Source organism: Cuculus canorus, chromosome 2, assembly GCF_017976375.1.
Source record: "Cuculus canorus isolate bCucCan1 chromosome 2, bCucCan1.pri, whole genome shotgun sequence".
NCBI classification, from domain to species: domain Eukaryota; kingdom Metazoa; phylum Chordata; class Aves; order Cuculiformes; family Cuculidae; genus Cuculus; species Cuculus canorus.
Window position 1 is genome coordinate 48,213,113 of NC_071402.1, and position 26,782 is coordinate 48,239,894.

At 39.0% G+C, this 26,782-nt stretch overlaps 1 long non-coding RNA gene across 1 annotated transcript; it reads left to right on the forward strand.

The window, feature by feature from the left end:
* Positions 1-230: 230 nt before the first annotated feature.
* On the forward strand, positions 231-24,646 carry LOC128851312 (uncharacterized). The gene is made up of 3 exons (XR_008448649.1): positions 231-316; positions 2,001-2,080; positions 22,996-24,646. It is a non-coding gene; the product is annotated as an uncharacterized LOC128851312 (long non-coding RNA).
* The last annotated feature ends 2,136 nt before the right edge of the window (positions 24,647-26,782 follow it).

The window sequence follows — 26,782 nt, forward strand, 5'->3', positions numbered from 1 at the left end:
CAGGCTAAAACCTACTCTAAGACAACATTGCTCCTCAGCTTCCTCTTTCAGGCCTCTCTATACCCTCTCATTCTGTTTCTTTGGTCAGAATTTCCAAACTCTATTATCCCTTTTTACTCTCCCCATTTTAAAAGCCCTCTTCTAAAGATGGCTGTTAACCGTCTCAGTGACACATGAGTCAAAACAACTGCTCCCAGAGCACAAAGTGATGTTTCTCTTTTTCCACACAGGAAACCCTTCAGCATTTTAAACTACAAAACACATGGATGTGGTTTGCAGGAACCCAGTCTCTTCTGAGAATCCACCCAGAGAAGAGGTGAGAAGAAGGAAAAGCATCCATTAGTCCCTTTCTTGGCACAGCGTGGGGCAACTTGCTGCCAGGTAGGCATAAAGCTGCCATCAGGAGCCAGTTCTTCCCTTCCCGCTGCTGCCACTTCAGAGGCTTCATGCGAACACCCGCAAACTGAAAAACATTTGTTTTGCGCTATAAAAAACAGTGGCTAACAGCTGCATGTGTTGTCTCCAGTGTTGTAAACCTGTCATCATCATGGTATTTTTTACATATGGCTACAAGGCCCTCATAGCTGAGAATCCCTACACAGTGCAGCAGCAGCCAACGTTTTCCTGACAGCTGTGTCAACTGGAAGCAGCAGAGCCAGCTTATTTGTTTCAACGGAAGCCTCAGTAACCCCCACCCCAAAGATAAAAATCAGATTCTTTCATTTTTTTAATGAGCTCAATGTTAATAATAGATCAACTGCAGTGCAGATGTTGGAATGGAAATAGCTGGCATTTCCCTAACAAGGCACATAATTCTCTTAGAAATAATGGATATCAACTGAAATAGTTACAGTACAGCTAGCCAGGCAGCACTTATAATGCATGACCAAGTGTCCAAAATGAAATCAAAATCTGGGAAACATGCAAAGGTGCTAATTTTCTACATCAGTGGGATTTATAAAGTTCCTACTGATTAATATGAAAAGTTGTTTGGTTGTTCAATTGATAGGGCTTTGTTTTGCTTGCACAGGCATTTGAAAGACATTGATTTAGATATTACAGGAACTTCTAGATTGGCAGAATGCTTTTAAACCAGTAAATCAATTCTCTCTACATAATAAATGGCAGTTATTTAACAGGGTTGTTAGGTTTTTCTTACCCTTCTCTTAGTCACAAGGTTCCTATCTAATGAGACAAACATTCACATTTTTTTGATAGATACATAACCAGGGTTCTCTTGAAAAATCAGATTTTAATTCATTGTTTCTTCTAACATCTCCCATTACTTAAAAAAACCCCATTTATTAACCTTCCATGTTCAAAAGGGGTAATTATCTCAGGTTTCTTCGCATTGTATGATTTGAAGTTTGACAGGCTGAGAGACTTGGGCTTGTTTAGCCCAGAGAAGTGGAGGCTATGGAGGTACCTTATAGCAGCTTTGCAATACTTAAAGGGAGCCTAAAGGGGAGGTAGGGAGGGGTTCCTTATCAGGGAGTGCAGTGACAGAATGAGGGGTGATATTTTTAAGCTGAAAGATGGGAGATTTAGGAAGAAAATTTTTACTGTGAGGGTGATGAGGCACTGGAGCAGGCTGTCCAGAGAAGTCATGGATGCCCCATCCCTGGAGTTGTTCAAGGACAGATTAGATGAGGCTTTGAGCAACCTGATCCAGTGGAAGCTGTCCCTGCCCATGGCAGGGGGATTGGAACTAGATGATCTTTAAGGTCTCCCAATCCACACCATTCTATGCTTATTTGACAAGAGGGAAAGATAAAAGACAAACACAAAATAAACATTTAGTTTGGAGCACATGCCATCCCACAAAATTCTGTCACAAGATCATTAAAACTGAGATCAACTTGCTTATCTTCATAGTGGGGATTATTCCATTGTTATTCCTTAGCTGTAAAACAGAAAAACACAGGCACACATTCTCCAATTTGCCCAGTGTACATTTGTTCCAAATTTAGTTAAAAAAAAGATGTCTCTAATCCTTTCAGGATGGAGTAGATGGAGGATTGTCACATAGCAGAACAATTTCAGATTGGGAATAACCATCCTTACCGGCTTCTGGACTGAGGTAATCTTTCTTTACTTTTCACAGGATTTTATTTTGCACACCTTCAGGACTTTCAGGTATGCTGACAACCTCTAATAAGATGCTGCAGGATTCCCAAGTTCATTGTCAACAAGAGCTGGTGCCAGCACTCAGCACAGAACAGAATAGCACAGTGGGTGCACACCTGGATTTTGAAAGGGCTCTATTTTGCTATTGCTTCGGCAACAGGATTATTTTATGTTGGTTTCTTGAACAGAATTGGCCAGCAGACACTTGTTCACTCCATTGTGTGATGTGGCTATTTTTCCTGAACATCAGTCTTTGGAAAAGATAAGGCTTGATCCAGCAATGTGCTGAGCACCTCTGAGTGAAATGCAAAGTATTCCATACCTCTGAGATTTGCAGCATCTTAAGGCATTGGTCTCTTACATTTTTAACTGCCCTTAATCTTACTGTTAAACACTAGTAATGCTAAAATTATTAGGGGCTGACACTAAACCTCAACTGTAATAGCCCTGTTTTGCTGGCCTCTGCCAATCTGGACTGTGAAAACTATGACTTTTCAAATCCCTTGGACTTTTATTAGAAACTGAAATGCTGTAGCAGTGCTGAAGAACTCCATTGTTAGGAAGGACTGGGAGAGTGGTCTGCAACCAGAGTCATTGCACGGCATTACTCTGTTCCAAAAGGTTGAACAGAGCCAATTTTCCTGGTCTAAGAACACACCTCAGAGGAGGTTAAATACCTGGTGAAATAGACACTCGATAAGTGGATATCCACATTCTGTGGCTGGGGGCTGGTTCTCCTGGTGGCCAGTGCTCATGGTCATCCTGATGGCACACTGCTCATATCAGTCACTTTTTGTGATGCTTTTATTAATAGTCCCTGGATCAATGGGTGGTCACCAACCTGCTAACCACACATTAATCTTTGTTCTACCCCCATTAATCCTAGTCGATCTAAAATATTTTCTTTAAAACTTTTGTCTTTGAACTGCATTGAAAGCACCAGCCCGAACTAGCTCCTAATCTTATCTATTATAGATTATGCTAAATTAGACAGGATTTGAAAAATTACCTCTGAATGTCTCGCAATTATTAATTGTCATCCAGAATCTTCCAGCCCCCACAGGATGATCAAAGAAGATTTTTTTGCCTCTGCAGTGTTTTGCTACACTCTGGTAAAGGTTATGACATTCTCATTCAATACTTCTTACTTCCTTAACATTAATGACAAAAGCAGGCAACGAAAATGGAACACTTTTATTAATTTCAGCCCCCTATTTGTATTCATTGGTTTTATTACCAACATCCCATGTTATATGATGTGGTCTGGCATTTTAAAAAGGAGGATGGCTTTCTGCAGTAAAGGCAATAACTAATAAAATAGTAAAATAGCACAATGTTCCAGAAGATAAATATATATATTCTCAGAATTAGACTTACTGACCAGCTGACAAAAAGGGAATTAATCTAATTTATCATTCTATCATATTTATATAGGAATATGTACTTTAGTCTTTATGTTATTACTATACATTACTGCCAGAACACCCTTTTCATGCCCTCAGTAATTAGCTGTTGCTTGAAGTGAGGCCATAACACTGTCTACTTAAAAGCAATTATAATCTATCATGCATTAGTCTATTCAGACTTTTAAGTTTGGGGCTCTTTCTCGAGAAGGACAACAGATTTTTTTATTTGTGGCTGTTTCACATGGGAAGCCTAAAAATTTCCATGAACACCTTTTGTTGAAAGAAGAGCATGAAAGCCTTAGTAACCACAACAACAGTAGTGAAAAAATACATTCAGCTTGATTGAAGCTTTGAGTACCCTCAAAATAACATCAATAATTATTCTCCAAAAAGAATATTTGGATTGAAATATGTATCACATATTTCAGATGCTAGATTTAACAAATAGGGAACTGTGTTTCAGGACTTCTTCTGAATTTGAATTTTTTAGTATTCCTCTTTTTCTTTATTTTATTCCTCCTCCAAAATGCTTTTTCTTCTGAATCTGAAGGGGCCCTCCAGTAACATATTATATTGCATGTTTAGGGGTTAGTTGTACATAATTCTGAATTCCCCAAATTTGAACTAGAGTACCAAATTTTGAAATGTTATTAATATTATTTGAGATTCACGTAAGAAGAAACAGATTTTTTTTTTTGCAAAATTCATTACATGCACTTTCCAGGCACCAGTGTTTGTCTCTGAAGCATAAGTACATACTGAGCAAACTACATGAATTGCCTTAATCAAATTCAGTCTTCATGGAACTTGCAAAGGGAAGTTCAGCAAAGGAAGCTAAGCATAAAACTGAAGGTGTCCTAATAGGGATGTGAATAAATGGATAAAACAGGAGTATCTGAGGCTGAGTTCTGAACGTCTGTGGTATTTTCAGGTGGCAAAGATGAAAAATACAGATGTCTTTTTTTTAATGATTTTAAAAATTTAAATATCTCATAGCAAAATTGTCACCCTCTAAAGTCATAGTGCTACCAGGGCTGAGTGAGAGAGAAGAAACATGTTGAAACGCCAAAGTGATTAAATGCCCCCAAAGAGATGTTAAACTGGAACTTAAGTCTCTAGTACCAAGGCATTAGAATTACAGTCACTAAAAGAAATATTGCTACTCTGTACTACTTCTGATGAGGGAAAGAGAACAATCTGCACAAGTATGAAATACCCTTCTACTGTTAGCACTGAGGATCAAACCAGAGCTATATCTGTTAGATTATTTCCTTTAAAATAATGCAACTTTTAACAGCAGTGGCACAAAGCTCTTTTTAGTTCTGCTTTCTGGCTTCTGTGTGAATTATATGAGCTAAGTCCTAATTTGCTCTGCTGCTTTGGCTTGAGTGGGTGTTGTCCTGTAAAATGATCACTTGTGATCATATGATTGTTCACCCTAAAGTCACTAGAAAATTTTGTTGGTTTTGGTTTTGTTCTTCAATTGGCCTAGCTTCTCATGAGTCAGAGAAAGTAGAGCTTTTGATTTTTCTTTTCTTAGTAGATGCAGCCTGGTTTCCAGTGTCTGCATCTTGTTTTATCTTTCTGGCCTGAATTGCACTGTTGCTTCTGTTGTAATTTAACTGACATAAGGATCTGTTTTCATGGGCATCACTAAAGTGACTGAAGTGTCTGGTTCCAAGGAAATGTAGCTGGGCCATACCAAGATCCTATTGGTATTGATTACTCTTATAACAGAATATTTTCCCAAACCAGTGGTGTTAGAGATGAACAAAAAGTTGGGTATAGTCAAATCCATAATAGGTACAATCTAGTGGCTTATTTGAATATGAGCATTTTGTGTTCACTGAAATCTGTCATAATAGTAGAGTAGCTGTCTGCTTAATTTCTGGGGACAGGGCTGGCATTTAGGAAGATAAAGTCAATCATATGCATGGTACCTGTCTTAGCTTTCCTGGCAGCAAACATCTTCCAAAGTATTGCACAGTAGTGTAAGAAACACTGCTCTTGAAATGGCTCTCCGTCTTGAAAAGTCTTGTTACAGGAGCTGTCTACTGCCTCTACCAATATATGTGTGAAATTGTGTTAGGTTACGAGCTGTGTGCTGTTTTTCTTGGCATGCTGAAAATCCACCCTCTGGAACGTTGCTGCTTTCCTGCAGACCATTCTTCGCTAAGCCCTTGTAGCTCCCCTGACAATCTGCTGGCTTAAAACACAGCAGGTGAAAACATGGAGCAACCACAGAAGATTTAAGTAAAATAAACCTAAAATCTTAAGACACTGAAATCAGCACAGCACTTGTGAGGGTCCAGAACTGTCTGGTACCTGAAAACTTCACTGCGTTTCTCAGAAACTGATCTGGGTATCTCAAAAAGCTGAAAAAAGAAAATGCTGTATCGTGACACAAAATTGTGGCTTTGTCAAAGGTTATGTTAACACCCCTTTAAAAGGCTGAGAAGGTGCAGTTTTCATGGGATGGCTTACAGTAAACGTTGGTTTGAGTTTCTCACTCAGCTTGTCTTTCCCTCCATCATATGAGAATATTTCTGTCCATACATAAGGAGAAACACCCATATGAAGAGTTCTTCTAAACCATAGTGCAAAAAAGGATCTTCTTAACTTAATATGTTGTCACAAGCACAAGTAAGTGACAAGGAATATATTCAGAGCAGAAATGAGCAGGTTTGCAAAGAGCACAGGACTGAAATGCAGACATAGCCTTCTAGGAGGTGCACTGCAGGTGAAAAACTTGAAGAAATTTTATGATGAAACTCATGAAAAGCATTTGACACAAATGCTGTCCATGATAACAAGGACGTACAGACACAAGGAGTGGGCATGTCCCTTCCCTCAGGTTTTCAAACTACATTTTAAAAATGTACTCTCACCTTGAAGTTGTTCTGAAGCAGAGAATAGATTAATTTCTGATGCTTGGTAGACTTTCTTATTTAAAACTCTTAATCTTCTATGTGCCGATAGCCATAGCTAAAAAAAGTTATGAATCAGTATTTTCAGAGGGCTGGGTAAGAAGAATGGCACCTGAAAGGAATGTGTTAAGGTCCTCGTCTCTTTGTGCAAGGCTAAGGAACATTCCTTGTGATCCCTCCTTTAGGTTGTGTCATTACGAAGTCCAAGTTAAATGGAGAACTTTTGACAAGGCTGAGCAGGTGATGCTTCCCAGGCTGTCTGCTGTTTCTAATCTATCTGCTTCCATCCAGATGCTGTGAACAAACAAATGCACATGGAAAACCAGGCAGGTCCTATGCCACTTACAACAACAAAACACCTCTAAGGTGAAACATGACGAAGTATACAATTTCCTTCTCATTACATTTGAATGGATGCATACAGCTATCCGCCATACCCTGAAGGCGTGTAATACTAAAATCCCCTTTGAAGTTGTCCTGCAGCAATTTACACTGTCGGCAGTTTTCATGGATTTTTAGTCATACTTTTCTCAGGCCTTGGCTTGAATAAGAGCTTGCTTGAGGAAATGTCTGAATGTGGCCTTTGCTGATTAAATGAGAGATCGCTGTTACTGTGAGTCATGAAGTGAACAGTTCTCACTGAGCTGGCTTCTTTAGAACTTCCACATATGTATGCATAATAAGCATTTGTCAGAGTCCTGCTTTATAGCAAGGAGTAGATACAAAGCAAGACTCCATAATGTTTAGAGTGCTGCTGGCTTTCATATCAGGATCTGGTTCCTAAGGAAAGCTTTGGTGGGACCAGTTCTTCTCACCCTTAAAAATTGCATCTTATGCTCTGGTCAAGATCACGGGCCTGTTGTGATGTAAGGGAGACCAGGGTGGACATATTTGAGAAGGATGCGATCGTTCTGTTTTTGCTTAACCTCATCACTGGTTTGGATGTCTTTCTGTCCTTCTTTTATTTTATTTGATTGATGCTGTAAAAGAAATATTCAAGAGTATAGTTTGATTTAATTTCTGTAACTTTCAGTAAAGTTATTCCATGGTTTTTGTGTGTCCTGTTAAAAAAAAAAAAAAAAAAGGAATAACACAATTCTTTCGATGTGTCATTAAATCAGTTTATTATCACCATAAAGTGTAATAACTAGGAGTATTATTAGGTCTGTTTTTCAACCCATTTTTCTTGCTACTGCAATAATGTTTTAGCAAAGCTACTTCTTCTCCTCCTACATGGTGCATACTTCCTGTGCATTAATTCTTCTGCTAATATAAGGAGGGAAGTTATGACGCTGAAAGCAAAATTTTCACGCGCTGATTTTTCTTACTGAAAAGGCTGTATGATTTACTTGCTGCCTTCATCTGTGTAGCTGAAAAAGGATTAAAAATGTGCAAAGTTACTAGCAAAGGGCAAAAGCAGGAACAACTATCCATAAATCAGTAAAGGCTTGAGGACCTTTAAATTATTTATTTTTAATTATTATAGTTAATAATAATTTAATGGAGCCTAGAATAAATGAATTGATAATTATTGATTTTTGCGATGACTTCAGAACAGAGAACTCTTACACTGGCTTAACAAATTGACTGATAAACTGACTACATTGTTAAACATTAGCCTGGAAGCAAAAGATAAGAAAGCACATGCTTTGTCCTCTGATCAAGCAAGTTGTCAGTCAAAGCTGTAGAAATACAGCTAAGAAGTTTAAGAACTGAAGGAACATAAGTTCAAGACCCTGGAGGGGAAATATAAGACCAGACAATATGCCAATTAATGGAATTAAACAAAAAAAGATTTAAAAGGGGTTTCCCTCAGGAGACAACAGGAAAGGCAAGACAACAGTTAATTCAATAAGGACAAAAGCACAAATGAGCTAACTATGAAAAGATCAGAATATTTACAGATGATGGTGTCAGAAGAATTAAGGAACACTAGCTTGCAATTACTGTGAATTTATTATGCCCCAGTAGAACATTCTAATTTGGTCTCATCTATCCTCTGAACAAATATGCTCATCCTTAAATTCCAGAGGAAAAGAAATAATCCCTTTCTAGTTTCAGTCAGAGTATGAAACCAATTATGATCAGAAAAAATTCAAAGACTATAATAAATATAGGCAACATCATTGAAGTTTCCTGTCCATCATCTGTATCAGTGTTCGCAGACTTCACAGCAATTTAAGGTTTATTTTAGCAATTTTGTGTTCGTGAAGTCTGTGAGCAATAGAAATCCTCATGCTTCCCGTCACATGCAATGCAAGGCAGATAAGGATAAGATGGGGAGAACAGCACTGAAAGTCTCCTTTCACGCATTGGACTCTGTCAGGCATGAATCAGAAGATGTATGATCAGACAGGAGTGGTCCCTTGCGCTGAGTCTGTTGCTGAGGAAACTGAGACCTCTCCCAGAAAGGTCTCGCCACCCAACAAGAGACGCCTTCAGAAGAGTTTCACTAATTTGGTGAGGAGCATCCCTGCTTTCAATAAATATCTGAGACTCACAAATCATGTTCTACCCTCCCCCCCTCCCCCCCCCAGTGTAGATATTTTAAAGTAGAAAAGGGGAGCTAATAAAAGAAAATGGAAGAGAGTTTTAGGATCTCTGTAATTAAGATTCAAAGGGCTTCAAATGTTACAACATTACAGAACTGTATGATCAGAAATCTGCATAAGCCAGCATCCTTCCCAAGTTGAAAACTGACATGGAGCTATTCAGAAGGTCCCACAAATACAGAGCCCCAGTAAGCAGCCACATACCTCAGTTTACCACAGAGCTCTGAACTGAAAGAGAAATTGTCCTCAGCTGCCCCTCCAGAACAGAGGAGGATGCTGTCAGTGAGCTTCATAACCCTCTCTCCCCCTCTGAAGGGGGAAAATTTCACCCCTCTTTGCTTCTGGCCTCCCACTCTAAACCATGTCAGGCTGGTCCAAAGCAAACCACAGCTCTCAATTACTCATTAGCATGCTGCTAATTGCTCATCTGTGTGTACTTGACAGTATTGCTTGCTTTCTATAAGGGGGAAAGTGATAGTGAGCTGGACTGTCAGCTCCAGTGAAGCCTTATCATCCTATTTTGGAAGGTAGGATTGGGGAGTTTGGTACAACAGAGATGGCTTTCTGCTTTCTACTGCCACAGCCTCATCCCAGCTACCAGCAAGGACCAGAGGACCAGCATCAGGGGATTCCCAAGCCTGTCTTTTCTTCTTTGTGAGTTCCTCTTGTTATTCTGTTTCCAGTTTTGCACTGCAGAGTTATTCCCTTTTCTTGCTGGGATACAGCAGATTTTGTATCCAACATTTGAAGAAAAGGCAGGGAAATGTAAGCTTCCTGAGGTGATTATGCTCCTCCGGAGTTAACAAATCTAAATATGCTGCTACATCAAGTCCTGAGAAGTTTGTAAATGTAGAGTTGGAAATCCCTTGTTGTTGGGGTCAGTTTTCTACCCTCACATTTTCAGGACCAAGGGAGGGTTTCCCTGTCAGTAATGAGGATGTCTCTCTCTCCAGGGACAAGCAAAGAGGAAATCACACAGTGTTAGAAAATTCTATACTGATACAGGAAGGCACTCTGCACTCATGTTTGGTATTTCCCTGTTCTAACAACTATAATTCTATCCCTTCCCCAAAAAGGAATTGCAAAGCCATTACTCTGTGTTATGAACTAATAATTTGCCAAATTAATTCCAATAAATCAAACCCCCACTGAGTCACGTGCAAAGCGACGTGGGTGTATGGTAGAAGAGGGGAAGAGGAAATATTGCCACTCATAAATTTAAAAAAGAGCAAATTGATATTTTTTAATTTGTTTAAACCAAAATTGCTCCCTAGATGGAACACTGTGTGCTGTATTTTGCCTGGAGCAAATGTTTACGGCTGAGTTTTAAAATAGAAGTTTGTGACGTCTCATAGCACTGCATATGCACACACAGATACACAGACATGCAGACACAGACACAAGCCAGTTGCTGCTCTATTGTTTTACATCAGATTAAATATCTGCTTTGACAGCTATTAGTAGGTGTCTTGGGAGGCAACAGGTTTGAAAAGGTCCTTCATCTAACGCTATCTTGTGTCAGCTTGGTATAATAATTTGTGGTCTGCTTTTGTTATGCTCTCCGTGGCATCCATCAGTATTTAAGATAACACAAAAACTGGAGTAGTCATATCCAGAGGAAATACTTCAATGGGAACTCTGAACACAGAAATGGTACTTTGTTTTATCAGAAGAAATTCTAACAAGTGCTGAACCTTATCATAGCTCTCTATCTTTATGGGTAATGCTAACTGGAAGAACTCAATACTCACCAGTGTTGTTCTGCACAAACATGAATGATGCAAGAGCCATTGAGAATCTACCTTATTTATTTCTTTCCTTTTACATTACCTGTTGAGAAAGTGAGGAGTTATTACTTTTACAATTATTTTCCTGATGTATACTGTATCGCAAATGATCATTATATAGAGCAGTGCCGGCTTGCAGTTCTGCAATTTGAAATGTTGCAGAAGAGTGGTTCATCACTTGTCTTGGTCAGTGTTGCAAAACTAATTTTCTTTTTGTATTGAGGGAAGTACTTGCTTTGACGCAACATAAGCTATTTTGCCTGCACTGTATAATAATGAGCTTAGTCACTAAAGTATGATCTTAATAAGCAAAATGGGCAGAATAATAATTCAGAGATTTTGCTGACTGTGGTCTCCACATAGATTTTTGAACTGTCCCTGAGGCTGTTGTGTTCATAAAAATCTATGCTGTAAAGGTATGTAAGGTGGAGATTGTCTTGCTCTTGAATTTTCTCCTGAAAGTCACAACCATCAGCTTTCACTCAGGGCTGTCCCTCATGATAAGTGGATTATAATTCCACCCTGCCCAGAATCACATGTGGCAACTGGATGCTGAGAAATGAGTGAAAGCCTTGCATGGGGCAAAGGATCCTCAAAGAGTTTTAAGGTTGCACTGTGGGCTGAATGAAAAATGTCTCTGACTGACAGACCTATTATCATTGAGGGCTCAGGAAGCCAACAAAAGCTCCCAATTTAGGGCACTGAAAGGTATTTATTTCATAGAATCATAGAATCACTACGTTGGAAAGGACTCACTGGATCACCGAGTCCAACCATTCCTAACACTCTCTACCCTTCTTTCTCACACTCATGCATACACATTCTGTTTATAAGAACAATCAGCAAGACATGCTTTTACAGGTTCTTCTTCGGGAGTCGGGGTCAAAATGTCTCGTTTCTTCCTGGAAAGTCTTTTCCTCGTTTTCCTTTATTTTAACATTATAATTATATTATTTACTATTGATAGTAAGGTTAACACAGGAAGCACCAGACAAGACAAACCGAGGAAAATCTCTGGTGCAAATGCGTTTGTTCGGAAGGATGAAAAGGCATGTCCTTTAGTCCAGATGCTTTAGACCAACATCTAGGACATAAATTTCACTCCATGAGAGTTTTTAAAATGTGATTTTTTTTTTCTGAAAGCAGAGAACTTCAAAATATAAAGGAGAGGGTCTTTTTTGAAGTGAAGTGTATGAGTCACATCAGACTGAAAATAAAAATTTCTCCCATCCACTACTATTTGTTAGGGGGAACCCACAAAGCCACCCATCTCATTGAACAAGATAAGCAGCATGTGAGGTTTCCTCAAGCAGCTGTTTCACAGAAATCTCCTCTGTCACGAGTAGCTATGCTCTTCCTCCTACTCACCCAAGTCAGGAGTCAACGTTCTCCAAAATGTAATGGCTGGAGTCCAAGAAACTGAGCAAATAGATTTTAGCAAATAGAAGGGCACCCAAGAAACCATCTCTTTTGGTAGTATTTCTCTTCAATGGCAACAACAAGGAACCTGAGGTAGGACACCAGCTCTTGTAAACAGACTCAGGGTACGTTAATGAAATTCATTTTGCTGAGGTTAAGAGGTGATGGTGTTTTCCATATTGGACTTTTTTTTTGTTTTTTCTAGGTCATTGAATAGAGTGACTTTCCTAACTGACTGTTCAGGCCTTCAGATTGTTACACATTACAGGCCTGATTCTCAATTGCCAATCTAAGTCATAATTAAGACTAAAACCCTTGGTACAGCAAAAAACAAAGCAAGTTCAACATCTGAAGCATTCTGCAAGCATTGTCCCAACTACGAATTAGTTCTGGTTCGTGAAGAGCTCTCTGGAATAGCAGATGAATTACAAATCTTTGTAAGTAGGATAGTGATCAGCACCTGCTCAGAGGCGTAGCAGTTGCCAATGGAGTCTTTCTGTTCTAAAAAGAACAATGTGTACTCATAAATGCATGTTCTCTTCTCCCTGTTGTCAAAGGCAATGAGAAAATGCAAAGCAGTGAATTTTCATCAGTCACTTGCATTTTGATATCTGTTGCCAAACGTCTGTCAGTCAGTTCTGGGGCAAGAGCAGGAAAGAGAAGCTGTCTGGCAGATGGAGGAGCAGACGGAGGAGAGTGGGAGAGGAGCCACCCACCCCACAAAACTGCAGGCAGCAGCCACAGGCACAGCAGAATTGCTGCCTTCTGGAGGTAGGGTGTTTAGTTGTGCTTTTCAGGATTCTGTTTTTTTAACATATATGGGCCTCATCACCTCCAGCATAGTCTGGTTCACATTTTTCATTCCTAGGGTGTCCTTTGGTGCACAGTAACTGAAGTCACCACCTTCCAGTTCCATTACAGGAGATCAGAAAAAATAGGGCTTGCTTGGAGTCAGTACTTCGAGGAAGATCTACTCACTGCTCCCATTTATCTGTTCGCAATAGAATTCCCTCTCCTCTGTCAAGTTAATCCTCTCAAAACCCTTTCTCTAATTAGAATTTTTCTTTTAATTAAAGGGGATACTAAGACTGATGGATAGCTGACAAACCAAAAGACAAAAATCATGAAGAAATTTAACTTATAAAGCCCTTAAAAATCTACCAACCATATTTGCTTCTGTATGCAAACAGTCAATGAGGAAGTTGTGGCCCCCTTCCATGTTTGGTCTCAGAATCTCTTCAAGAAACTTGTTTACCCCTTGTGATCAGAAGCAGCAGTCTCACCCCTTAGGCCTTTTATTCTCTGAGTGGATAAGTTTGTCATATGATTCAGACTTCTAGTGTAAATAGCATTTCCTCTGAATTTTTCAATTCACTTTCGAGGTGTATTTGTGCGAAACAACTTTAAAGTGTTTTCTCAGCACTTGTGATTGATAGAATTTGATCACAGCGATCTGTAAAAATCAAATCAAACACAGAGTGTCAACGCAGCAATGTTTCAAAATGTGCATGTATACTCAGCAAGGTTTAGGGAGAGAATTACTTTGTGGATGGTTGAAGGGGGTGATAGTGAGGTGGTATTTATCTGCTTTTCCAGTGTCTCTTCAGCTCCAGAGTATTTTGTAACCAGGCTCATAAAATACAGAAAGCATTCTAGAAGATCTTAGTCTCTCGCTCTTAATTTCAAAAACTAAAGTACTGCAGGCAAATATTCATCTGTCCTGCTCTTAAGATTCTTCAAGAGATTCTGCAACCTGCAATCTATTTCGGTGCTCATATTCCTTTAGACCTTTACTTCCTTAATTAGAACATATTTCCCAAAGTCTGAACTAAATCTCTTCAATTAAATGACTGCAATTAAATTGCTGGAAGTTAAGCTTATTACATCTTATCCTACCCGCAGTGGACTCAGAAGACAATTATTAACTGTCTCTTTGCTTACTCATCCTTTTCCCTCTGTTTTCTCTTCTGTAGATTAACCAGCCTCAAATCTTTTACAAATACATCATCTTTCTTAGTCTTCTGGCCAATACTTCTGTTGTCTCATGACCTGTCTTTACTGTGACTCTATCATTCAAAACTGTGTTACTTAAACTGAATATAGTGTTCTAGTTGAAGCCTTGTCAAAAAACTACCATGTTATCATTGATTTAGGAGGAATCACATCCTAAACATTCTCATCTAATAGGATTTATTTCCATCATTAGTAAAGAGCTACAGAAATATCGCAAAACCCTTAGAAAACCCAATATTCTGAGTTTCATATCATATCTTCCATATGAGCTAGTTGTAATGCATTAGGAACAGTCATGATCAAGTATACCTTAACACTTGTATTATTAACACTGTGACAGTTGAAAATTTCACTAAATTTCCTCCAAGACCTTGCTTCAAATTACTCATCAAGAGTACAGTCTGAAGTGCTCTCTGAAGTCAGATTTACATGAATTTAATTCTAAGTAGATATCCCAAGTTACTTCAATTTCTGTCCTGTATTTTGAGTCAGTATATATATTTGCAAGTTTCTAGCTATGGATTATATCTGGCTATATGTTAATGCTACTCCAGAAGTAGGTGCTTTGAGCCGTTCTTAAGAGGCTGTGCATCAAAACCAGAAGTTAGACTAATTCTGACGGTATTGTATACACAAAAAAACCCACAACAGAGAAGTAAGTTGCAACAAAGGCAAAATGACAGATTTTCATAGCTTCAGAACAAAATATTTCAACTCTTTTTCTGTTATAGAATAATGCTAAAACTATATCAAACATTTCACAGGTAAAAATAAAATAAAATTCTGCAACATCTCTTCAACAATGACCTGGAATTGTTTTTCTTCAATGCAGATACAAAACTAGGCTGATTTCTGAAACGCTTCATGGCACGAGGCAGTTGCCTTCATATTCACTTCTCAGGCAAAGACAGCAGCTCAAATCAGCCTATACTCATAATTAAATTTGTAGCCAGTAATGTAGTGTGGTATCTTTTTATCAACTGCATCTTAATGTGATGCATGTATATAGCGATGACAGGAGTAAATGCCAGTATTATGGTACATGTACATTACTTCTATTCACCTTATATATAACCGAAATTACTAGTCAGTTGGCTTATAGCTTGAAGTAGCTCTACCTTGCAAGACAGTTAAGCTGTTAAGTTTACAGTTGTATTTTTTCTTTTTTTTTTAAACATAGACAATTTTAGAGTATCAGCTGCACAGCACAGATAGAAATAAGTCATTAGGCCAAAACAGACAGGACCATCTTAATGAAAGCCAACATCTGCTTGAATGATGTTCAATTCTCTATGTTGTAGTTTGGCATTCCAGTTTAAACCTACCTACTTCAGTGTTTAATTTGGCTAAGACATGGGTTTTTGGGAACACCGGAGATGATATTAGCAGTTCTTTTCTTCCAGACTCTACCATTCAGTGATATCCTTCATCCCAAAGGTGACGCAGACTACTAGGGAGGTATACACTGCAACAAAATTTGTCAACAGGCATCCGTCAAAGACTATTAGAAACATGCTTTAATACCTCACCAAACTACATTTAAAATTATAACTGAGTATGCACTACTATAACATCTTTCACTCTGCAGACTCCTGTTGTTTCTTACTTTACCTCATCAAAAAAAACCCCAAAACTTCAGAAACAACCCAAGGTTTCATAGAGTGTTTGTATTTTTCTGCCCTCAGCACACAGCTGGAACATGAAATGAAAGGTCAATGGCAAGAAACAACTATTCTTGAAAGTATGATGATCCATGTTGAACATATAGCTTTCAACTTGTTTTCTTTTCTAGATTGGTTCATCTCTTTCTCTTTATTCTGTATAACAAAAGTACATGCATGCACATGCTTAAGTAATTGTGTAAAATTATACATAGTTACAATGTTATTGTTTCCTAGAAATCAGCTGCCTGAAATGACCATCTTCTTTCACTCTCCCTATTTTTCCTTCCCAAACGTCAATGGGATAAGAATAACTCGATTTTCTGTGTTATCACTGTTCCTTTTAATACTGGTGTTGATGCCTTTCACCTTCTTACCATACTTTCCATTTAACAGTTTGCATCATAATATTTCATACAAAGGCACAAGGACAAATAAATATCGTTAATTTAGTGCTCTCCTGAGTGAGTTCTATGACAGCATTTTGAATGACCTTTTCTCTTGAACCAGAATAATTTTGCACCCCATCTTATTTATTACAGCCATAAATTCAGATACCAAACCCTTTTATTCATAACTTCTGTCATTATTACAAATATATATATTTGAATATGAAAAAAAAAACCTGTTACTTTTTATGGCAAATATATACACAGCACACAGTACTGGGTTACATAGTGCTAAATGATTGATACTGTAGTTGCAGGCTGGTTATGAGTATCTCAGGGTCTATGTTGTGAACTCTCCCTTTTGATATCTTTATCAACAGCCTAGAGAAGAACGTGGAGAATACTCTCATCAAGTTTGCTGATGGCACTAAACAAAAGTTGCAGTCAAAGTGCTTGAGGGCAGAGTTGCCTTTCGGAAGGACCTAGAAAGGCTGGAAGAATGGACCAGCAGGGACCTCACAAGAGTTCCACAAGGACAAATGCAAGATCTTGTACCTCAGAGAGATTAACCCCCTGCAATAGTATGAGCTGGAACTTGATCAGCTGAGAAGCAGCTCTGCTGAACAGGATCTGGAGGTACTGGTGGACAGTGAGTTAAACAGGAGCCAGCAGTGTGCCCTGACTGCAAGTCAGGCAAGCAGCTTCTGGGCTGTGCTAAGCAGTGTATAGCAAGGGTTTCACTGAAAGTCATTATTTACTTGGCATTTCATTTGACCACATCAGGAATACTGCAAGTGATTTTGCTACTTTCCCTTCTCCCATGAAAAGAAGATCATTAATAAGTGAAGTAAGTTCAATGGAGATACAATGGGATGGTCAGGGACTGGAGCACTTGCTCTCTATGGAGAAGCTAAGAGATCAATTCTCATTCAGCTTGGAGTGAAGATGGCTTTGAGGGCACCTAGCCATTTTCCTCAAGTATCAGCCAGGAAATTATAAAAATAACAGAGTAGTGGTGCATCATAGGAGGATGAGAGACAATGGACATAAATTAAAATAAGAGAGATTGTGAACTGATTTTTAAAAGAACTTTTTCTTAATGAGCACAGTCAGGCAACAGAATATTTTGCCCTGGAAGGCTATGCAGCCTCCATCTTTGGAAGTTTTTCAGGATCCATCAGGCTAAAGCCCTGAGCAACCTGATCTGATCTCACAGCTGATCCTGCCTTGAGCAGGAGGCCGGACTAGAGACCTCCCAGGGCCTCCATGACTTAATATTTGATGGAGCAGTGCAACGGGCTCCCAAGGGAAGCAGTCATGGTGCCAATCCTGACAATATTCAAGAAGCATTTGGACAATGCCTACAGACGTGTGAATTTTGGAGTTGTCCTGCGCAGGGACAGGAGTTGGATTCAGTGATCCTTGCGGGTCTCTTCCGATTCGGGACATTCTATGATTCCTAGGACATTCCCATACTAAGCTCTGCATCTTCTTCCCAGCAAAGAAAAAGGGTATGTCTTGAAGTTGTATTTCAAGTGGTTGAAATGGTCAGTGTGTGACAGCATGCCATACCAATAGTTTTCAGAATATTAAATGTGTATCAGCACTTTAAGAAATGGTAGCAAGCACGAATGCAACTCAAGCCACTTGTAGATAAGCTGTGCTTTCTGAATAAGATGTCTTGAAATTCTCTTGTTGGGCTGTTATTCATTCATTCCCACTTTATCTGTTCCCATCTCTGCTGTGCTGGCTTAATTGTTCATTCCTCCAAACAGTAAGACACAGCAAAGAACATATCCAGCTGAAAAGCAGCATGTATGAGAAGGACAAAAGGGGTTTTGGCAAGTCTGACCAGATACACAGAACCATGAACTGGCTTACTATCCAGAGTAAGATAGTGAGAAACATCTATTCTGGTTTTATATCTATTTCTAGATCTTGCATACAATGCATGTAAAAATAGCTGCTACTTACGAAAGGTCTGAGAGATGACAGGTTTAAGGTACTCAGATGATTTGTCATTAGTGATGTGGATTGACATGCTGTGAGAGAACAAAAAGACCAGCCCAACAGAGTTAATGCTAAGTTGTCAGACTAACAGCTGAAACTGTCACTTTCAGATATGACTCAAGGCCCAAACAATTTTAATCCCAAGAAGGTTAGGAGATAAAGCTGACTCATCCATCAAAAGGGTCTGCTTTGCAGGAGGAGCTTTGTGTTATCTTGACATTAATTTGGAAGTACGTTCTCAAATTCAATGTATTTACAAAGAACATTGAAAACACAGTGAGCAGTGAAGTTTGCTGATGTTAAGAAGATATTCACTGTAATAGGGAGAGAAGGTATTGGGGCAGTTTCCACATTAGGATTTTAGTTTTTATTGGAAATATGCTTTTGAAGTCAGTTTTATGCTTCTTAATTACTGCACTTTATTTGGTATTGCCAAAAAGTCCTTGAGTCCACAATCTAGATTGCAGTTTAGGAGAAACTAAACTGGAAGATATACTCGGACTACTAAATACTTTTCAATTTGTATGCCCAGGCTAGTCCCAAGTAGTCTCACATACACACCCATCCTTGAAATGCATATACTGTGGATGCTGTTTTCTCGACATCAACTGATTCACTCTAAAATTGGGTCATTTTAACATCTGGCTTTACTGAGCTTTACCACTTACTCATGTACAGAGTAACAAAATAAATGGAGCTGAAATTCAGTTTAGATAAACATAGAACAAAGCACCTTGGGGAAGCAGGGATCCACTCCAGTATTATGTGTAACATGATCTTGGGAACACGTTAGATCCATTAAAAAAATAGCTAAATTGTTCTTGTACCTCCAAATGATAATCAAAGGCAACAATGACTTAGCAGTTTAAGAAGACAGATAAAAGAAATCCACACCTTCCTGACATAGATGACATATGTCTATCTATGACTGATAGGTGTTAACTCTTCACTGTTTTTTCCAGTACAAGAACTGTCAGCCAACAAATGGCACTTGTCAGGACCAGGTCCAAACAAACAAAAATAATTATTTACCCACCAGGAGTGCACTGATGGGTGTCATGTGGGTAAAAAATATTTTTCCTTCTCTTGGTATCTGCTTGTGCTCACTGCCAGTACCAGACGGGTAACCTAGTTGGATGCACAGGCTGAAAGAGAAAAGGTGAAAAAAAGACTTTAAGCTGAAGGAAGTGCAGACCTAAGAAAACCAAAAAAAAACCAAACCCAAAACAAAAAACCCCAACAGACTCCCAGACTCTATATTAAAATTTGTTTGCGATATCTTCTGTTCCAAAATCAAAATCTCTTTCTGTCCTCTCAGAAAAGTCAGCAACAAAGTAAGACTATACTAGGAAACTCAGTTACTTATTCCATATTCGTCATCTTGAACACAGCATGTTTCATTTATTTATTATTGTATTATTGTATGTATTATTGGCTGATTGCTGTTAGTCAGAAAAAGAAAAGGTAAATTTAAGGCAGTAAACCTTTTAAAGCGATGTTTTCCAACCTGGATTCTAAGTCCAAGAAAGCCTACCATTAGGAGAGGGTTAAATCACTGTTAGGAATATCCTCAGCTTCACTAGAATGCTTTTAGGGCACTTTGGTTTGAAAATTACTCTTGCTGAGGTTGAAAGGGAGATACGTGTCTTCATTTTGGGTCCTTGAGTGCAACTGTTGAGTCCTTTCCTGAGTGCTGCTCCAGATATGCTGTAGGGATTTGACCTGGGGGAGGTGTCAGACAGGAGAGGTTAAGATAAAAGAATTAGTATAATTGGAAGATGCAGCTTACAGGAAGCAAGGAATTGGACTAATTTGTTGCTATTCAGCTTGTGCTGGCTGAAAGCACTAGTTTGCTGCTTGTTTCTGTACTATATTGTTCCTTCTGCTGCTTTCTGCAGTTTTGAATATATGCTTTCTGGCCTTGGAATTAATGTACCATATGAGGTATGGCAGCTCTTAAAAGCGGAGCACCTGAAACTATTGCTGTAGCATACATAATTCTCTTGGTTCAAAACATCCTGAGGGAAGACAATCGAAAAAATAGAGTCACCCTAGGGAGGAATTTGGCCCATTAAGTCTAGCAAGACCATCAAGCACAGCCTTGTAAACCCAAAAGATAAAAATCCACCTCTATTTTATCTTCCCTATTTAAGTCTTATAATATCGGTAGCTGTCATTTTCCAGCTGCCTGTTCAGTTGATTTATACAACTTATACTGATGACTTTAGCACTTTGTTCCTTTTTGTGTGAGGAATTGTCCTAAAATGCTTATTGTCTACTTACTGCTTTAACAACTTCAGTGCCATAGGTAATGTACTTCCAAGAGCTTTGCAGAGTCTAGCATTTAATGTGCTTTCAGCTGAGCGCCACAACTTGTGCTGTATTTTCTGAGCAGCTTGAACAGCTTCGATACCTATTACACGGCCACCATCAGGTGGATTTGAAGGGGTCATGAATGGAGAAGCTGGGACTCTGGTAGCTTGTGAACCAGAGCCATGGCAGGGTGAACTCCACTACAGTGACGACAGAGTATTGACAATGTGACAGGTATGACTCCAGACAGACAGCTTTATAACTGGAAATAGTCACTTATATGTTCCTGTAGAAATGGAAGATAAGTAATCTGAGAATGCTCTCAGTCTTTATCATGTGCTAAGCAATGTTTTAGAAAAATCTGCTACTACATATTTCTCTGAAGTGTTTATGAATTCTGTGGTCATACTGTTGCATATAGACAATCTTCATAAGAAGATTTCTCAAATGCTTGTGGCATACCAAATCCAGAAAAGCTGTCATGTTATAAAATGGTGGACTGCTTGCACACATCAAAATGGAAATTTAGAAGCTGCAGTATAAGGGCATGTGTGATATTCAGAGAAGTACTGAAATGGCAGCTGCTATATGTTGGCCCATTTCAAGAGCAAGTGACAATCCAAGTGCCACTGCACAGAATCAGCTGGAGCCTGTCATTTTACTCAGTTCTACAACGACAAACTTCACTGAGAACCTGCACTTGTGTGAAAGCTAAAGACTAAACTGTATGAAGGTAAATTGTTAACAGGTGACCTGGGGTCTGACTGATTGTCTCCTTTACTCCTCACATCTGCTCCATAAAGTCTAATGGTCAATAGATCAGTTAACTGCTAGATATGACTTAAAACTATACCATGTCCCCACACAAAGACATTGGGGTAGCCTACTTTCTCAAAACTCAGAGAAATTTGCAGAGAAATAGACGTCAAATAAATGTTGCTAGGGGCCCTGACCTCACTGTTACTCCACGCCAAGAGCCAGTAACTCCCATTTGAAGCGTTGGCCGTGGTCAAGGTTTGAGAGTAGAGCATCTGGGCATGTATCTCCACTGCTGTACACAGGCTGAGGGCTGGCATGAGTGACCTGAGTGGGAGGCTTTCAGGACCTTAATAACAGTAGTGTTCTCATAATAGTGTAATTTATTTGAGAAGCTATTTTGCTCCTGCTCCTGGCCCAAACTTGGATATTGCAGTAGCACAAAGAGATCAGCCACATAAAAATCTCTCCCTCCGCAAGTGGGGCATAAAAACCTCGAAGGTGTGAGCTAATGGCCGAACATTAAAGCTAATATTGCTCAGTTTTCTACTGGAACCTGGTGTAAGAAAAACATCTTACTACGTAAAAACAGTCTTTTTGTTAAGGTTGGTAACGACACCAAATTGATATCTGGCTATGTAGTTTTACAAATTTATGGCAAGAATGTGTGGTCTCATTATGAGAAATGAATATTGATGTCTGTAGTATACAGAGACAAATTGAGCTCTAATGATTTCCTAATAAAGTAATTTGTTCATAGATCACAAGGGAATACAAGCAAGAAATTTTTAATAGTAAGGCCAAGGTAATTATTTTTCAGCATCTAATTACACCTATACGAGTGATCTGGACTATATTTGCTGAATTAAATGATGATATAGAATGTCCCACTGAGGTTCGCATTCATCATTAAAAGCCAGTACCCAGGCCTTTGACAAGAGGGCAGAACAGCTCTTGAGTGGTAATTTAATATAATTAGGAGGATATTATGTTTACTATCTGCACACTGTGCTTGCTTCAGATTGAATTCGACAACTGGAGAAGTACAGGGACATTTTTTCCCAAAATTAGTCTTGTCATCTCAGATCAAACTTTGCCTGCAGTTTATTCTCTTCCCATCTCTAAATTGCAGCTAATGAGAAGGAAGAAGCCTGTCACAGGAGTCACAATAACAGTATATGCTTGATGTTCTTAGAGATGTAGAGTTGTTTCAGCTTTATAGAGACACATAGGGAAGGGCCAGCCCTATTTTGCTGGGCACTGTATGTAGGATATCAGTGTATTTAAAGAAGTGGACTGGTATTTTTAGTACACACTGCATGATTCACAAATCCTTAGAAAGTTTATAATTTTGAGCTATGCTTTCAGTTTACAGGATACTGACCAACACATTTTTTTCTGTAAGTTTGTTTATGCAAATTAATCTAGCCTCTGTTTTACGGCAGAGAACAGCATTTTAAGATTTGTCATTGGTTTCTTTTTCTGCCTTGGTGGTCCACATGGTCCTATGGAGCTGTTTTATTTTTTTTCTTTGAAGACGTTTCTGCACTTTCCAGACAGATGGGGAAGTTGTTGTGTGCATGAGGGTAAGCGCAGTTTGAGCAATATTGAGTTTATCCGCTTTTTGCTTTCCAGCCTGAAGCACCAGACTGACAGATTCAGCTATATTCTTCTTTACTGCAATGCCTTGCAGAGAAAAGGCAGTGAAAGAGCTGGCAGATCTGAAACAGAGTGGGACAGAACAGAACTTTTCTTCAGAGTGGAACTTTTCAAGACAAGATGAACATCAGGGGATGGGAAATTCAAGATAGTTTAATGCCACCCAGCAAAGAGGTTTTCAGTAAAAATTTGTGTAGTTTTTCACAGCATCTTGAAAACATGAAAGTTTCTGGAAACCAAGACAGCAATACTCCCACAGGCCAAGTAAGAACACTAACAAAGAAAATAAAAAGACAGATCTGGTGGGAATTTATTTAAATTAAAAGAATTCTTATTTCAGGAAGTCCTCCACTTGTTGTATTCCCTCTTTCCAGTCTTTAGGGAACTATTTCCCACAAGGTATCCTGCTCCTTCACTCTAAGACCTTCTCTGGGCGGGTAACAGACCTGGACTCCTGCCATGAAAGGGAGTACTTGGGCTGGTCCTTTAGGGATGATGTCCTGCTGGTGAAGGTCTACAAATCTGCTCTGCTGCTCTTCTTCTGAAGAATCTAATTGCAGTTCCTGGCCAGGAGAAGAAAGGAACTTTTTACTTTCAACCATCCTCTTCAGTGAATGGGTAGATAGTTCAGGCTTGTTTTGGCATGTGAGCTTTTTTACCTTTCACAGACTCTGCTGGAAGCTGATCCCCCATCACACCTGTATACGGGCACAGAGCAGATCTTACTCCTAGCACTACATACAAGCAGGCCTTCCTCCTGGTGCCTGACACCCAACTCTCTCCTTTTCTCACACCCATCAGTTTATTTCTTCATTGCAGGTGATGCAATATATTCCCAGATAGCTCCTGTGCTGCTTTTCTTCATGATGAAATTCACCTCCAGCCCCAAGTCAGCCTCATTTCCCTCAATTATCTCTGAGAAGATTATCTAAAGAGATGTGTTCAGCACCCATTAGAATTTTTTTTTTATACTTTACCTAGGTTTTAAAGACATTTCCTTCCATTATTTGCAGGGACAATATGAGGTAGATATTAAAAGGAAAGATTTTCTACTCTCTATATAACTGGTGCTGCCATGCTGTATAGGACATTGTCACCCTGTGACACATTTTATCCCTATAATGCTATTAAGAACGGTATCAAAATACCTTATTTGCTTTGCCTATAGCAGTCACATAAATTGAAGATACCCAGAAACAGCTTACATTCATATCTGGCAGCTTTGAAAAATGATCTAATTTTGATTGCAAGTAGCATAGCAACCTCCTTTGTGATATAACTCTTTATTTGACTTCTTTTCTTCATTCTCCAGCCTCAAATTTTGTCAGCTACAAACACTAACAACCAATTTCTATCTACACCTATATTCTTTCCAGAAAATCATAGCATGGAAAACAAATAGAATTTCTGCTTTGTTTTCCTGTATTATCAATGAAATTTTGGATCTGTTCACTTAAAGAAAACACAGAATTGACTTCCCTTACTCTTAACACCTCTCTCCATACAGGAGAACTTTCTGTTTTCAGTGATAGAACTCCCACTTCCTACTTACAAATTGGCACTAGGTGTGTTAGTCATGTGACAGATCTGTTAGGATTTTTTAAGTGAGGTGACTGTCTTAGCAAGTCAGTTAAAGGAAGATTTTTTTTCCCATCATGTTAGTTAGACTGTCTGGTTAAGTATTTTTTAATTTTTTTTTGCCTGCTGTTTTTCCATAAGTAGAAAGAAGAAACTTGCCTGTGTCTCCAAATCCCCTGGTTAAACAGGTGTAAATCTATAACATCTCACTGATATGAAATCTGTATAAACACGAGTCATCTCAAAATTAAAATAAACAAACAAACCAACAATATACCAAGATCAACATGTTTTAGTCGTCATTGAAATGTTGTGTCAAAGGCTGGGATATATCTCTTCGTGGGAAGATCTGAATGATTTAGTGCTATGGGAGTAATAAGTCTTCTTAAAATTCTGATTTATTTGCAACATAAAATAAGAAATTCCTGTTTTAACTTTGAAAATGCTTTACTGACTAGTTTTTTTGCTCAGTACACTGCAAACTCACAATGCAAATTACATTCAGTCTTTCATCTGGGACATATCCAAGCAATTGCTCCTGCCTTGCCTTGCTCAAGGACAGAAGGTTCTATTTCAGCAGATGGATCTAATAGTAGACTGGAAGATGACTGTTCTATGTGATGGCAACTTCCAAAGGGTCTCAATTAGTCTGTATTTCATGTCAGCCATTAGAACTGTGTAGTCTGTGCTGTGGGTAACTTAAATACAAGGCTGCTAGCAAAAAAAATGAGCCTGTAGCCAGCCAGCCAGTTCAACTGACAAAATCTCTGGGCCAAATCTCCTTTCACCCCCCATCTTTCCACAATATCAGTCCTCCTCTCTGTTCATAGGGGCAGTGTTGGGCCAGTGGCTACTGCTTTGCCAGCACAGCTGCGGACCAGCAGGGTTGACACCCATTGTGGGCAGAAATCTACTGTTCTCCTTCTCTTGAGCCCTTTTCCCTGGCATTGACAAACATCAGGAACAAGCATACTTCGGCAGATCCCAAATGTACCTTTAAAGCAGACAAACTAAAAGGCTCAGACACAATGCTCGGAGAACAACCAATGTAAATCAGTGTGTCCGGATTTATAGCATCTGGGGATCTGGCTTAGGAAGGCAAGCAGTCTGATGGCAATGTAGAGGTGAAAATGCAGACAGAGTGAGGTCCACCACATTTATTATGTACAACTCTGGGATGCAAGCCCTGGTCTTCTTATAGGGAAGCATCCTGGTCAACCAGCTGCAAGTGCTGTCTGGAATTCATTAGCATCTGAGTGCTTACAGGCCCCTACTTTAGTGCTGTAAATCAAAGAGTTGCACACTAATGTTGAAGAACATTGTGTGTGTCAACTCATTAGTCAATGGAGTGGGAAAGATCAGCATATCAGTCATGAAGATATATGAAGTCTGCCTCTTAATGATGTTAGCTTGTAGGCAGATTGTGATGGAACTTTTGTGGCCTGATGACTGTGTTTAATATGTGTAATCCATACTCCAATAAATCTGTGGCTAGCAAGAAAGCACAGCCACTTTGTTCAGTTTATGGAAGGAAGCACACCAAGCATTGTGGGTAGCATTAGCATTTACCAATGTTAGGCCAGAATATAGAGAAGATCTTTATCGGATTCAAATTAAAAATAATAATTGCCTAATGAAAACAGTCAGTGGGCTATGATGCTTTTCAGGGTAGGATAGACACCCATCAGATCCCATTACTGTTGCAGTCACGTCATTGTCTGTAGGAATTGGATGTTCCACAGACTGTATGCAGCATTAATCAGTCTAGAATTTGTCCCTGCTCAAGGTGCAGCAACTTTAAGTGCAGTCAGGAACTGACTTGCATCAAAAATGTCATACTGACATATTGCTGAATAGAAGGGCGAACCAACAAGCAAAGAAATATTAATACATAATAAGGATTTAAAACGCTGTTCATTCTTGAAATGTATACTAAAAAAACTCCTTATCAAAAGGAAAGGAGCTTGCAGAAAATCTACTTACTCACAAATAACTGCTCTTCAAAATTTTAAAGAACCCGACAAGGGCAAGATCTTCAACTGAAGTGAATGAACTCTCTTGAAGTAAACGAAGCAGCCTAAGTGTATACCAACCAAACACTCAGCCCTACTTAATGTTCTAATTTCTTTCTGCTATGATTTGCTGTTATAATAATATGGGAAGTTCTTATTTACCTCTGCATCAT